General features: G+C 53.0%; 1 pseudogene; it reads right to left on the bottom strand.

Annotated features, from left to right (window-relative positions):
- Positions 1 to 3,433: 3,433 nt before the first annotated feature.
- LOC110335473 lies at positions 3,434 to 4,469 on the bottom strand (annotated as a pseudogene).
- Positions 4,470 to 6,819: the final 2,350 nt, after the last annotated feature.

Here is a 6,819-nt window from a genome sequence, read left to right as displayed (position 1 = left end):
GTTAAGAGCACTGACTGCTCTTCCAGAGGTCCTGAGTTCAATTCCCAGCAACTACATGGTGGTTCACAACCATCTGTAATGGGATCCGATGCCCTGTTCTGGTGTGTCTGAAGACAGCTATAGTATACTCACATTTGTAAAATAAATAAATAATTCAAAATGTTTAATTTTAAAAAATGTAATAATGTACGTGTGCCTGATGTGGGGGTCTATGGAGGTGCCCTTTCTCTCCTCCCAGCTCTGTGTGGCTCATATGGTTCCGGGTCTGATGCAGAGGGTGAGGGGGGCTGACGCAGGGCAGCAGGCTGACGCTGTTTTGGTTTGGATTCCTTTTTGGTCTTTGGAGACAGATTTCTCTGTGTAGCCCAGGCTGTCCTGGAACTCACTCTGTAGACCAAACTGGATCCAAACTCACAGAGATTCTCCTGTCTCTGCCTGTCCAGTGCTGAGATTAAAGGTGTGCACCCCCACATCCAGTTTTTTAAAATTATTGTTGTTTGTTTGTTTTGCTTTTAAAGACAGGGTCAGGCCAGGCAGTAGTGGCACAGGACTTTAGTCCCAGCACTTGGGAGGGAGGCAGATTTCTGAGTTCGAGGCCAGCCTGGTCTACAGAGTGAGTTCCAGGACAGTCAGGGCTACACAGAGAAACCCTGTCTTGAAAAAACAAACAAAGAAAGAAAAGACCGGGTCTCTCTTTTTGTAGCTTAGCTGACCTGTAACTCACTATGTAGACCAGGCTGGACACTGCCTCACAGAGACCCATCTGACTGCCATTTTGGGAGGATTTAAAAAAACAAAAAACAAAGCCGGGCGCACGCTTTTAATCCCAGCACTCGGGAGGCAGAGGCAGGCAGATTTCTGAGTTCGATGCCAGCCTGGTCTACAAAGTGAGTTCCAGGACAGCCAGGGCTATACAGAGAAACCCTGTCTCGNAAAAACAAAAAACAAAAAACAAAAAAAAAAGTCACTTCATTCCAAACTGTCTTTGGCAAACTTTCCCTTATTCCTTCTGCCTCAGCTTTCAACTATCAAGGTGAGAGGCACATGCTACTGGGCCCCTGCATTTCTACAAAAGGGAAATGACACTCCTAGAGCAGGCATCCTAAGACTGACTAGGCCAGGAGACAGACAGAGGGTAGGGACAATGGCAGCCTACTGGGGCCCAGACGGAGGGAGAAATAAGAACCCTCTTTTTAAGGGGTGGGGAGGGTTCTTGAGTCAGGACCCAGAAGGGAGTTTGCTCACTGCAGAGAGGCGTGGGCTAAGGCGGGATGTGGGAATGTCATCACCCCTGAACCCTCTAGCTCCCTCCTTCACAGACTGAGCTCTATTGCAGGTACCAGGGATGCGGCAGATCTTCCAGAACTTTCTCTGAAGGCTGTCAGAAGCTGGAATTTGCGCTGTGGAATGTCGAGTGGTGTCGCACGTGCAGAACTGAGGGCTCCACAGGCGGCGCATGTGCAGTCCCACTCCTACCCGACAGCCATTAGGATGGGTTCTCAAGCGCCACAGTCAGTCAGACCCATCTGCGCGTGCGTACCACTACCTCGAGGTTGCCGGACTTTCTCAGACACAGAACTCACATGGAATGTGGGACCTCTAGCTGCAGCAACCAGTGGGACCGGTGGCGGAGATACAGGACACATGTGTACATAAGCAGGTCACACACATCACACACAGAGCAAAGGCTGAAGCAGCTTGCAGCGGCACACAAACTTGGTCACATTTCTAGTTCTAGGCCTGCCCAGGACTGTCTCAAATACAAACCCAAACAAGATATGCAGAGGTGTCAGCTGTACGTGACAAATGACTCTGGAATGTACAGCAATGCTGTGCTGATCCATGCCACTCACAATGTGTATTTTCCAGGTACTTGAGATGCAGGGTTGGGTCATTGGGGTGGAAGCCATAACCTTTTGTGCTGTTGAAGAGTTTGAGGTCTGGATGGACCTCAGCACCGGATGGGTTTCCGGGGGCCCTGGCTCTCTATCTGCTTCCCTAGCTAAAAATACCAACTTCTCGCTACCCACCTCCCAGCGGGGACAGGTCTGGGGCGAGTGCCAACCCCATCCAGCGCCTGCCGGCTCCACTGGGTCCCCAAGGACCTGGACCTTGTATCCTTAAAACGTTGGCTGGGTATGGTATGATAAGGTGCGCCATGGGCTGGGGTGCCAGCCTGGGGTGCGGGTGTCTCTGCTTTGGTGTTACCTTGACGCTTGGCAGGCCTAACGGGTGCCAGGCAGTGTTGGCTTCCTAGAGATCAGGGTGGAGGGGGCCTGTGAGGGGAAGGGTGAGGCCGCATTGACCAATTTGCTATGACCTTGACATCTGCAAATACTCGGGATGGAGTTTTCAGGGGTGTCTGTCCCTGACCAGCTTTCCCAAAGATCTGTGGGCTGAGCACATGCACCCCTTCACCAGAGTAAACACTCCCAAGACCATACTTCTTCACGCAGACCAACTCAACAAGGCTTCCCAGGTGCCCTGCAGGGATTCATGGTGCTGGCCCCAGCCCATGGCTGTTCTCTGGAAGAGGAGTTGGAGCCAGGCCCCTGGCTGGGAGCTCTCTATCCAGCTGCCTACAACCTTCTTGAAACGGGAGGAGCAAGGAGATGGGTTTCCCACTCAGTTTCAGCTGAATCAGCCGATGGTGGCCAAAACACCAGAATCTTCACGTGCTGTGGAAACCCCTTAGGGGCTGTTCCTGGCCTCGGGTTCTCCCGTGTGGTCAGAGCACAGAGTCTCAGAGTTGGTCTGGGAGTCTGAAGCTGTACTCCTTGAGACTCTCTTGCCCAGGTGGGTGTGTGTCCCCGTGCGAGGGGAAGCAGCCCCCACCCAGGCCTGCAGGGACCTTGACTTCCTGTCTCCCACCCACTTGCAACATGCCAGCCACAGAGTGGGGTGGAAGCCACCAGGAGATGGAAATGTAAACAGTGTCTCCCACAGCCTGGGCTCTGCACCCAGTCTCAGGCACCACACAGGGCCACCCAGAAGGCCGAGCGTCCCGGTCGCATCCACTCCCAGTTGGTATGGATTGTCCCCAGGGAAAGGACACACAGTCATTCTTGGTGAGACTCATAGGTTCCATCTGGAAAGCTATAACAGATCGTCCCACCACCCCCACAGGAGTTAATTGTGTCATAGACACCACGAGCAATGGAGGCAGACCCATCACCAACCAGTGGGAGTGGTCCTGGGAGGTCAGTGGTCCTGGAGCCGCGTGTGTTGGGAGCAGGTTCCCTTGATGTTGCTCAGGTTTCTGGCTACCCATGTCCGTGGTGGGCAAAGTTCTATGTGAAGATTCCAGAACCAAGGCTCTGGGCAGCTGAGATATCCACAGAGGGGTCCCAGATAGAGCTGTCTGTCACCCAGGGTCTCCAGCAGATGACTTCTGGGTGAGCCACTCCTGCCTGCAGGACCCTGGCCAGCCACCTCACTGGAACCAGGAGGCCACACTGGGGACTGTCTGGTACCTCTGGGTCCATTGCAGCTTTCTGCCTGCCTTGCAGAATGCCAAGACTATGCTCCCTAAACAAGGCCTGAGTATCTCCCTCTGTCGAAAGGATCGCTGGTAGCCCAGGCTGTCCCTGTCTGGCTCCTGCAGGTTCTGAGTCAGATCCCCTGGGCTCTCGAAGTTATCCACGTGGATAAAGGCATCCGGGGGCTGGAAGTGCTCGCAGTTCTTCCTGCTGGGCCCCAGGACCACTGGCACGGCCCAGGCTTCCAGAGCATCCTTCCACGGCTTCTCTGTGATGTAATCCGGGTGGAGGGAGTTCTCAAATGCCAGATAAAACTTGTATCTGGCCAGAGTCTCCATCATGTTCCTTTCAGGGAGCCTCACATGTCCTTGGCCATACACATCCACGTGGAGGCGACTCTGAGGCACCTGGGCTGACTTGGAATCCCAGTTGGACACGACTCAGTCTTGGCAGAGAGGTTGGCCTGGGTTTGGACTGGAGGCTCCAGTCAGCCATAGGGCATGAAGATGTCAGAGTCGCTATAATAGGACACGGGGAGGTTAAAGTAACCATCCAGGGCTGGCTGACTGCAGCAGTGACTGGGTGACTCCATGCTGAACCACACCCAGTGCTGGCCTGGTGGGCCTTGGCTGAGACGGCAGCTGTGACCTGGGACTGGAGCTGACTTCACGGTGGTGGATGATGACCACATCTGCTTGGGGGGTACACACTCCGGTTGACTGTCAGCTGACCGCTGTGCCTGGAAGCATCTTAGAACAGGAGGACAGAGCCACTGAGCGGTGGAAGGGCCAGGTCCACAGTAAGATGAGGAAAGGGGACACGGGTAGCCGGGGTGGAGGTTGGTCCTGGGGGGCTACCAGGAGCTGGAGGGCCAGGTTGGTCATGGGGTACTTGGACATAGGAGAAGAAGCACAAAGCCAACAGAAGCTGCTGCTGCAGCCCTGGGAGGCACAGACACCAGGGACACGGTGCCCTGGCTACTTGGGTCATATCCCTGAGCCAGGAGACCTGGGAAGAGAAGGGAGGTCACTAACTGCTGTGACTGCTGTGCTGTGTCTGCATGTGCTGTGTGAACATGAGGTGCCAATGTTAATGTTACTGGCCACTTGAGTTTTTCTGAAGGGTCTCAAATTGCTTCTTAGCTGGGGATGATGTTGAATGCCTTCCCTCTCCAGCGTGTACCGCCACATCCAGCCAAGTTTGACAGAGGTTGTTCTTGTCTCTTATATGACTGGTGACAATACTCAAGGGATGTCACTTACAGCAAAGAACCACAGACCCAAGGACCTGGCCCCTGGGGTCCACCTCCTCCTAAATACAGGAGGAATGACCCTCCACCTGTGCAGGCATCCCCAGGACAAGATACTTTCTGGCTTCATCTGGATGCCACACGTCCCCATACTCTTCTCTGGTTTGTCACAGGTCCCCACACTCATCTCTGGTTTGTCACACGTCCCCATACTCGTCTCTGGTCTGTCCCACAGAAGTTACTGGAGTTCTCATTCTAGGATTCTGGCTGGAAGGGGTAAGACTACTCGAAAGGTCTGAGGTTTCAGATGAGGTCCCACAGTCATCCGAGGATGAAACTCACTGCGAGGGCCTCTGCACTCACCCAGTCCTGGAAGCATCCACCATTTAAAAGAGGAATGTCTCTGAGTGTCAGAGACAAGAATGTATCCAACCATGAATGTATCCAACCATGAATGTATCCAACCATGAATGTATCCAACCATGTACACTCAGAGCCACTGAGGACCCAGACCCACCCTCATCTCTTCCCCAACATCTCCCAGACTTACCAAGTGCTGCCCCAATCTACACACAGCCCAGACCTATAGACTGATGGGGAAGTTCTCCTCGGACGCTATCTAACTAGGGGACCACAGAGCCCTTTCTGCATGACTGTTGGGAGCTGCATAGGTCAATGCCAGGTGTCTTCCTCAATGTTCTCGGCCTCATATTTTGAGACAGAGTCCAGAGCTCATGTCTGAACCTCCCAGCTCTAGGATCTGAGGCTCCTGCTTGTGCAGGTTTTTTTTGTTGTTGTTGTTGGTTTTTTTTTTTTTTTTTTTTGCGTGAGTGCGCCCAGGTCTCCATTCCAGGGCAACAGACTGAGCCAACTCCCCAGCCCTAACCTTTTGGATTTTTGAGACAGGGTCTCATGTCACCCAGGCTGACCTCAAACCCATGGTGACCTCCCGACTGCAGCTTCTCTGGGTGCTGTGGCGATTGACCCTGCCTGGCTTAAGGGTCCTGCAAATCCTGGCACTTGGGACTGGCGATGACCGTGCAGTTAGAACACTGGGTGCTCCTGCAGAGAAGCCAGGTTTCTCCATTCCCAGCTCCCACACAGAGGCTCACAACCACCTCTAACTCCAGCTCCAAGCAACCCGCTGCCCCCTTCTGGCCTCTGCAGGCACTGCATCCATATACACATAGGAATAATAAAATACACCTGAGGTGAGGGGGAAGCAGTAGGAACAAAATAAGGGGAAAAAAATTAAAAAAAAAAAAAAAACCCACACAGGTGCTGTGCACGGCTGTCACTAAGAAATTCCACACGAAAATGTCGATCTCTGAATGCTTCCTCCTACTGCCTTTTCATTGCAACCAAGACTTATCACTTGAGTCTCATCGCTTGGTCCTACATGGTGGAAGGAGAGAAGCAACTCCTGCCAGCTGCCATTTCACCTCCACACACGGGCCATGGCATGCATGGACACATAATACGTAAATTAATGCAAGTTTTAAAACTAGAGAAGCATGTATGCTAACTTTGTATGTAGGAATATCACGGTAGGTCTGTTGGACTATGGTGACGTCTGGGGAGCTGGGAAAGTTCTAGAAACAGATGGCCGGGGATGGCTGTGGGTCTTACTAAAGCGTTCCTTTCCTTCTGTCAGGGATGGAACCCAGAGTTTGGGGCAAGTAAGGGGAGTGAGGCTGAGCCCCACCTCCAAGCCATCACTGGGAATTCTCTGCTGGGCTCCACTCCCAGACCATGCCCCTGCCCCTCACTCCCTGGTGTGGGGTGTGGAGTGGAGTTGGGAATGTCCTAGGCTGGAGGTCCACCCCGGTTCTCACCTATCCCATAACCCTCCTGTTTACATTCCCTGTCCTATAAGTTGGATCAGGCAGGTAGGCGGAGTGAAGGATAAGCCCGGGTTCCTAGCAAGCTGTCTGGAAACAGAGAAGAAAGCAGCAGGGCAGGTTGGCCCAGCCTTGGGTCTGAATGGCTCCTCTCCTGTTACCTGATGATTATTACTCCAATAAATTATGTTCCTTAAGGATACAGAGTTCAGGATCTGAGTTTACATGATCCTGGGATGGGCAGCCCTAA

The sequence above is a fragment of the Mus pahari genome, chromosome 18 (genome assembly GCF_900095145.1).
Source record: "Mus pahari chromosome 18, PAHARI_EIJ_v1.1, whole genome shotgun sequence".
Taxonomy (NCBI): domain Eukaryota; kingdom Metazoa; phylum Chordata; class Mammalia; order Rodentia; family Muridae; genus Mus; species Mus pahari.
Note: the sequence above shows the minus strand (reverse complement) of the source record. Positions and strands in the feature narration are given on the sequence as shown.